The sequence below is a fragment of the Alligator sinensis genome, unplaced genomic scaffold (assembly GCF_000455745.1).
Source record: "Alligator sinensis unplaced genomic scaffold, ASM45574v1 scaffold42_1, whole genome shotgun sequence".
NCBI classification, from domain to species: Eukaryota; Metazoa; Chordata; order Crocodylia; family Alligatoridae; genus Alligator; species Alligator sinensis.
The window spans coordinates 614,895-623,483 of record NW_005842860.1 but is presented as its reverse complement, the minus strand read 5'-3'; the positions used below and the strand labels follow the sequence as shown (position 1 = coordinate 623,483).

The window sequence follows — 8,589 nt, the reverse complement described above, 5'->3', positions numbered from 1 at the left end:
GGGGTAGATGGTGGGGAAGGGGCTGGGGCTGGAGCTTTGATGCCACAACAAGGATCAGGGCCTTGCAGCTCCCCTGCCATCTGCCCCTGGCATGCCAGTATCTTACAAGTTGAGGCTGGGTTTTTTTTGGCACTCTGCCCACAAATATTGCCAACCCTTCTTTTAGGTGTTTTTATGCTTATGTTTTATTGTGGGTCTTTCCCATGTTTCTGGGCTTTGCTGGTTGCCCCACCCTCTGTTTCTGCTACGTCAGGATGTTTTTAAGCCTCCCTCTGCCCCTGGCATGCCAGTATCTTACAAGTTGAGGCTGGGTTTTTTTTGGCACTCTGCCCACAAATATTGCCAACCCTTCTTTTAGGTGTTTTTATGCTTATGTTTTATTGTGGGTCTTTCCCATGTTTCTGGGCTTTGCTGGTTGCCCCACCCTCTGTTTCTGCTACGTCAGGATGTTTTTAAGCCTCCCTCAGAGGTACTGGGTGTTGGCTGCAGCAGCCAAGCCTGGGGAAGGTGCATGGGCAGTGCCAGTGCTCCTGCTGGGACCAAAGCCGGAGGTTCCTGGCTGGAGGGCGTTGCCCCTCTGCTGGGGGTCAGACCCATCCTCATATTTAGGCTCTGGAAGGAGTTTCACCCCACGCTCAGACTGGCACAGGCTGTGGGGCTTTTGCCTTCCTCTGTAGGGGGGAGCCGGTTGACCCTCTACCAGAGGTCTCAGGAAGGGATATTGACCTTTTATAGGAGCAGGAGGTCGGCTGCCCTACTTCACCTGTGGCAGGGAAGGGTGTTGGGTCTGTGTTGTGTCAGGGTTGACAGCAGTTTGACCTAGAGCAGCGTATCCCAACCTTTTCCAGCCCCAGGCACACTTGCATTAATAACAACTTTCTGCAGCACACCTGTTAAGGTATTCTCCATCCTCATACCTATTGTAGCTCATCGCCATGGCAAAAGTCCACAGCACACCTGTTCATTTCTGACGGCACACTTTGTGCTGCGGCACACGGGTTGGGAGACACTGACCTAGAGGGTAGGTTATGGACTGTATACCATGGTTTGGACAGGGCTCATCCTGCCTCAGGCAGCGAGTCGGGCTAGAGGTGACCTCTGGGGTCCCTTCCAGCCGGACTTCTACGATCTGATGATGACGATTCAGTGTCAGGGCAGGCTTTGCTCTCAGAAAAGCAAGTGTCTGGCAAAGCCTTCCTGGCTTCCTCTGCGTGATCCACACCCCGCAACGCTCCCACTCCACCCGTGGGATCCGCTCTGTAGAGGTGGGTCTAGGACGGTGCCTGTGCGTGAAGGATAATACGTCACGACAAGCTGTGTGATGTCACCGTGACGTCACCCACCCAGGGCTCAGACCCTCCTCCCCGGCCTGGCAGAGCGCCCGCCTGCGCCGCTACTCAACCAGGGCCCGGCGGGCGTAGAGGAGGCCGATGCTTTGTGTTCGGCTGGAGGAGCCCGGAGCCGCAAAGCCCCGCCCCTTCCTGGAAGAAACGCTTCTCTTCCCCGCCGCGGTGCAGGTGCGGCCGCCCGGACCGCCGCCAGGTAGGGATCCTGCCCCGGCGCCTCCGCGGCCTGCCCTCCCCCGGGCGGGAGGGGGGCGGGCCGGCCCCCCCGCCTCTGTCCCACGACCGGGTGGGTCCCCTCCCCTCCCCTCCCCTCCCCTGCAGCAGTGCCTTGGCCCCTCTCTTTGGCTGGGGGACACCTTCTCCCCCTCCCTCTGGGACAAGCTGCCGGGTCAAACCCAGCCGCTAAGCGGGAACTTGTGGGGGGAGGCCAGGCTCTCTGGAGTTCCAGGAGCCCCTGCTCAGAGGGTGCCTCGCTCCTCTGCTTCTGGTTGAGTGGCTGCCAAGGCAGACAGATTGCAGTGTTTGCAGCTGGGAGCTTGCAGCCGGGCCCTTTCTCATGCCGGGATTACTGTTATTAGTATTAGCATTATTATTTTTTTCCTTCTTTTCATAGGGGTGTGTAATTGTCCCTGACTTGGGCACTGGAAGGTGTATTGTATGCATTAAAAGTATCGCTCTTGTGAGTGCGCGAGGGGCTGTTGTGATACCCCGCCCTTGCCCCCAAGCACACATGCCCTTTTCAAGGCTAGATAGAGCATGTTGCCTGCAGAGAGTTTCTGTGGACTCCTCAAAGGGAGAGTTTTTCTTCCTGATGCCTGCTTAAGTCCTGCATGTGGGTTAGACAGGGAAGGGAAAACCAGGGAAAAAGGTAAACTTTATTGTGGAAACTGTGATTTGACTCCATGGCAGAAGCACCCTGGGAATGTGCTCCCAGTTTATGCAGTCTGGGCTGGGGGGACACCCACTGCAAAAGCTTACACTCGAGGCCAGGGATGTACGTGGAAGAGAGGGGGAGGTTTTGCCTACCTACACTGCAAGCAAAGTGTGTAGTTTGGGTGGGGGGGCTGGGGTTTAATTTTAGTTAAGTGAGTAGAAGAGGGGCAGCAATGAGTTGGTCTGCAAGCTGTTCTGCTCCTGCACAATCTCAATAGGGCTGCACACTGGCATTGAAGCCTGCTTGAGAGGAACAGCTTGCCAGGTCTGGCCCTGAGAAACTGTAGGCTGAAGTTGCTTTTACATTAACTCATCCTGCATTAACTCGCTGGCCTTAGGTGTTGTAAGTGATGCATGTGATCCTCTCTCAGGGAGGCCAAGAGGAAGAAGTGATCCTACGTATCTCGCCATATATGTTGCAGTACTTGGACACATCAAGGTGAGTTAAAGTTGTTAAGGCTGTGTGTCTTGGAGCTTGCTACGTTAAAGGGATGAAATTACTTCAGTTAGGCTAACTGAACAAATCTTTTATAGGAAAGGAATATTGGTGCTACATGACAAAGAACAAATATGTGTGGGGTTTGAATTATGGGGGAGCTCGGCTGAGCCCCTCATGGGCTGGTCGGCATCCCCCCCACCCCCACAACAGCCTGGAGCCCATGGTCCACCATGCACAGCACCTGGTCTGCCCTGTGCCTTTATAAACAGCCCAGGTGGTGGTGGCTGCTTCTGGCTGCCACTGTTGCTGGCCTCAGCCCCGCGGTACTGGTGGGGACCTGTGCACACAGCCCTGACCCCAGCCAGTTTATTTTGTAGACCCCTCCAAGGGTCAAAATGTAATTTGAACCCTGGGTATGTGGTATTTGGCAGAAAGAAAGTGGGTCCAAAGAGAACTGGCTGAGTAAATGGCTCTTCACATAATGATCTCCATCCTTTTGAGAGGGTGGAAGTGCTGCCTCCTTGACATCATCCTTCCTCAAGAGCTTCTTTGTGACACCCCTCATTTGGCCTCTTTGAAAGATGTGGTTGGGTGGGGCCAGGCACAGGAGAATGGCTGTGCCATGAGGCAGTGTATTCTGTAGATGACCTGGTTCTTTGGCCTGAAGAGGTGGGTGTGAAATACTATAGGCCCTTTCCTCTGGTGTTCAGATGCCTTGTGCTCTTCTGCAATCTCTGAAGTCCCCAGATCCCTCCCTTCTGAAGTGATGGCTTTCAGAGAATTTCATGATTTTACAGCAGGTTATCTCATGATCCTTTGAGCTGTCTCTTGTGGGTTTCTCAGAGAGGCAGTGGATCTGGTCTTTGCACCACAAAAGAGCCAGACTTGCTGATAAAGCTGAGTCAATAGGGGCTAATGGTGCTCTGGGATGATGCAACCAAATACAACCTATACCTCTTTCTCATCACCCACAATTTGCACCTGACCTTTGATTCAGAATTCTCAGGTTTGTAAATGTTAGGCTTTGTCTGTGTGTGTTGTTTGTTTGTTTGTTTTTAAACAAGGTTTCTAACTGGCATTTCCACCATTCTGTTGTCACAGTAAAATGCAGGTGTTTCATAAATTCTTAATAGCTGCTGTGAGAGAAGGAAAGTTGTATTTTTACTTTTATTTATTTAATGTAAGATGTTGAAAAAATGCATATTTACCACAATTGCCTGCTTAGAGTGCCTTTCATTTTTTTAAAGGAACAATAGCTACTGGAAGAAGAAATCCTAAGGCTTGACTCTTGCTAGTATTATGCTGCAGTAAATCATGCCTTATATTTAGCAGTAGATATTTGTTTCTCTTCATACCTCTGCCTTTATAACAGGTTGAAAGAATGTTGAAAATCAAATGTACTTGTTGCTCTTTGTACAGTCTGGGTTGGGGCAGTGAAAATGAAAATGTATTAAAACAATTTAATATTGCTTCACTTTGATGCTGTAAAATGTGGGTTTGTAGAGGCTTTATAGGAAAGTGAAACTGTGTAAAGGCAGCTGTTTTCAATTTACTGTTTTCCTTTGGAAGGACCAAATGTTGTTTCAATAATTCCTTCTGGTGTTGGGTTTTGTAACTGTCTGATTTTGCAACCCTTATAGTTTGGCCCAAACATAACTGAGCAGTAGTGACCTTTGAGGGCTCAGATCTTGCCACTGGAACTGAAACAGTCTGTGTTAGGGGCCAGAGCTACTAATTGGAGTAAAACTACTAGCTCCACAGCAGGGGAAGAGAATCCTGGGAGGAAGGGACAGATACTTTTAGGTGGTGTATCCAGAGGTAGAGGAAGCACTCCTTGTAGGTAAGAAGGAAGACGCTGGCTGACACTGAGAAGACCAAGGTATAATTCCTAGCTTTGCCACAGGTTTTTTGTATGGCCCGGGGCAAGTCACTGCTCCTCAGGCAAATAAAACAGGGCTGATAACACTTAACCAACTCTTTGGGGTAGGGGCTGATGCTTGTCCTAAATGCCTACCATGTCAGGGCTTTTACCATATTTTGTGAGATACCAACATAGCAGGAGGGAAGGGAAGAGAGTGCAGGTGGTAGAGAAGGGTTTGTAGTAGGGCAGGTACAGAGAGAAGAATAGAATGATAGAAGTAAAAGATAAGGATGCAATGCAAGTAGCTTAAACTTGTATTAAGAACAGCTAAAAGACATTAAGCACCCTCTATATTGTATTTCCATTGCTGTGGTTACCAGGGGGCTATTCTGACTGCAGAGTGGAAGGTGGCTGGACACAATACTGCCATTAAGGTGCAGTCCATGATACAAAGAGATTGGAGAGTCCTTGCAGGAGTTTGGTAATAGGGATGATGCAGACCTCAATGACTGGCAAGCTGAGCCAGTGTTCAGCAGAAAAATCCAACCCACCTGCCTTGTAGTCCACAGGAATGGAGGTGCTTGGGTATATAGGCCCAAGCCTATCAATTTACAAGCATTCTTGTAAATGAATGTCACTCCACTGGGCCTGAGTGACACTCCTCCTTTTTCTGGGGTGGGATTTACCAATACTGTAGTATTTGCATTCTCCCAGAGCAGTTGCAGTGAGATAAAAGGAGGTAGACCTACTCCCTTCCTGCTTTTGATACATAATTGGGTTGCATGCCAGTAGTAGGGGAAAGGGTGAATTCAAACTGAGTGTCTTTATATATGGTAGAAGTGCTAAATAAAATGTATAAAGAAGAGAGAGAGAGATTAAATGAATGTTCATTGTACTTCAACTCTGTTACCCAGCAGCTTGAGGCATTTGGGGGCTGTTTCATGTATGTATGTATATATTTTTAAATAACTTTTTCTCTGTTAGGACAATGGGCAGACCCCTTGCATGCTACTCCTTTCTCTGTGTTGCTTGTGTATAATTTTGGCTTTCATATCTGTGTAAATCCTAAAAGGTTGCGACTTAAACATCTCCCTTTCTCTCCTCTTCCCTAGCATGTGCTAGACTTCATGTGGTATACCCCCTAACCTATTCCAGTGGTTTAAGGGGCGTGTCCATACATGAATTTAAACAGGCTTAAATTTCTATAGCTTAGGGGGTGTGTCCATACATGAATTTAAGTGGGCTTAATCTGCATTAATTTAAGACGCATGAAATTTAAGATTGCTGAAATTCCATGCGTCTTAAACTAATGCAGATTAAGCAGGTTTTGGCAGGTGTCTACATATGGTGGGACCTGGGACTAACTTTAGTCCCAGGTTGCTTCAGCCCTGCCTTGTGCCCCTGTGGCCATAGGGGGAGCTCCAGCCTCCAGACACATGGCTGCCAGCACTTGGCAGCCATGTTGAAGCCAGAGCCAGCTGCCAGCATTTGGCTACCATCTTGGAAACCCCCCCTCCTCTGATCCCTGGCCAGCCCTTTCCCTGTGCAGGAGCCATGTGACCAGTACAGGGGCAGCATGCGGCAGCTCCCTCTTTGTCCACCATGCCTCCCTGTGCCAGGGCTGCCTCTGCTCCTGCCAGCGATGACCAGTACCCTGCTGCTCTAGCCTGGCTGGCCATGGTGCTGGTCCTGCTGGCCCCAGAAGGCAAAACCCTGCCCAGGCCCCAGGAGAGCTGCATGCCCACCAGCGGGGCAGGGCATTAGCTGCGGGAGGCCCTGGCTGACCCTTTCCTCCTGCACTCCCCACTCAAGCCGACGCACCCTTTTCTCCTGGACTCCCCACTCAAGCCGACACGCCCTGTATCCCCTGCCCACCTTTATTACCCTCACAACACCCACCCCCATCCTTTCCCCCCTCAACAAACAGTGCCCCTCCATCACCCTGCCTACCCACTAACAATAAAAAACCCATTTATAGGTGGCAAACTGTATAGAAAGCAGCCCAGCCCTGGAGGAGGATAGGCACCCAGCCAGGAGTCCTGGGGCTGGGCCCTGGCATACCACCTAGTGGCTGGGTAGACCCAGGACTAAATTCCCTGTGTTAATGCAGAGTAACACATCTACACATGTTAATCCACATTAACCAATCCCACTTAAATTTGATACTTGGTTTGGGCAGGTATTAAATTTAGGCTCACATAGCCTAAAATTACCATTTTTAAGTTGCATTAAGGGCGCAAACTTGTAGACACTTCCCTAAAGTGGCTTAAATTGGGCTAATCTGTATTAAATGACCATGTGTAAACACACCCGAAGAGAGGTACTAAGCTTTTAGCTTGGTGTATGTGAGCAGAAAATATGGTCCATTGTTTCCTGACACATGTGAAGGTGATTTCATAAATAGGGCTGGAAGGGACCTTGTAAGATCATTGGGTCCAGCCCCCTGCCCAAAGGGCAGGGAGTCATCTGGGGTCAGATGACCTCAGCAAGATAAGCATCCAAACACAATTTGAATGTGTCCAGAGTATGCACTTGCACTACTTCTGGGGAGAATCTATTCTAGACTCTGGAGATGCGGACGGTAAAGAACTTTTTCCTTATGTACAGTCTAAAATGGTCTTCTAGTAGTTTGTGGCCATTGGACCTTACTTTCTTTAGGGGAGCCCTGGTGAGCAGATGTTCTCCCAGATCCTGATGTACACCCCAATATACTTAGGCTGCCACCAAGTCCCCTCTGAGCCTATGCTTTTCCAAGCTGAAGAGTCCCATGGCTTTCCTCTGGACTTTCTCGAGCATCTCCATGTCCTTCCTGTAGTGTGGAGCCCAGAATTGGATGCAGTACTCAAGCTGTGGCCTCACTAACGCTGAGTACAGCGGGAGGATGACATCTTAGGTCTTGTTGAGATGAATTGGTAGATGCAAGCCAGGGTTTTATTTGCTTTGCTGGCTGCAGCATTGCATTTGTGGCTTATATTCATCTTGTGGTCAATCATGACCCCCAAGTCTCTTTCAGACGTAGTGCTATTGAGTGGAGCACTGCTGAGCCTATAGGTATGGTGTGGGTTCTTTCTCCTGAGGTGGAGCACCTTGCATTTCTCTATGTTGAAGGTCATCAGGTTTATATTTGCCCACCTTGTGAGCCTGTCCAAGTTGGCCTGAATCCTCAGCCTATCCTCCAGTGTAACTGTGCTTCCCCATAGTTTGGTGTCATCTGCAAACTTAGCCAGTCTGCTTCCAACACCCGAATCCAGGTTATTAATGAATATATTAAAGAGTACAGGACTGAGTACTGAACCCTGAAAGACGCCACTGGTCACCATGCGCCATGTTGACTTGGTGAGTAGAAGGATGACAATGCATTGCTGATCTTGCAGAAGAGGTGATGTGGCCTTCATAGTCCAGGGAGTATGTGAGAGCAAGATTTATTTTTTTAAATATTCCTTATCTTTCCCTGTTACATAGTTAATCCAATAAAATAAGTTTTTAGACACAAAATAAATACTCTTCCACCAACCGGTCTGTATCAGCTTTTTTCCCAGATCTGAAAAAGGCTATTTTTGTTCTGCAAAACTTATATAGCATTTCCCCAACTACATAGTTGGTTCAGTAAAGATGCTACTAAGCACATCCTGCGTCCAGCAAATTGCTGAGCTAGTTTCTAGTTGGTAGGGTCGGAAGGGACCTGAGTAGATTATCAAGTCCAACCCCCTGCCATGGCAGGAAAGAGTACTGGGATCAAATGACCCCAGCAAGGTTTTCATCTATCCTCCTCTTAAGGATTCGCAGGGTAGGAGCCAGCACCACTTCTCTTGGAAGTTGGTTCCAGATCCTGGCCACCCTGACAGTGAAGTAGCGCCTCCTGATGTCTAGTCTGAATCTACCCTCTGCCAGCTTGTGACCGTTATTTCTAGTCACTCCTGGTAGTGCTCGGGGGAACAGGGACTCCCCCAATGCCTGACTAGTTTGTAACAGGCCACTAGATCCCCTCTCAGCCTTCTCTTGTGGAGGCT

The 8,589-nt window shown here is 49.2% G+C and overlaps 1 protein-coding gene across 5 annotated transcripts in view; it reads left to right on the top strand.

Annotated features, from left to right (window-relative positions):
* Window positions 1-1,384: 1,384 nt before the first annotated feature.
* Window positions 1,385-8,589, top strand: part of TMEM150C (transmembrane protein 150C) — a 72,164-nt gene continuing 64,959 nt past the window's right edge. For 4 of the 5 annotated variants that reach the window (XR_003091791.1, XR_001358923.2, XR_003091792.1 and 1 more), the window contains exons 1-2: window positions 1,385-1,542; window positions 2,651-2,718. The gene's annotated coding sequence lies outside the window, so the exon portion shown is untranslated. Of the gene's footprint in view, window positions 1,543-1,959; window positions 2,026-2,650; window positions 2,719-8,589 lie in introns of all 5 variants that reach the window. The other variant, XM_025191807.1, reaches the window with a different exon arrangement.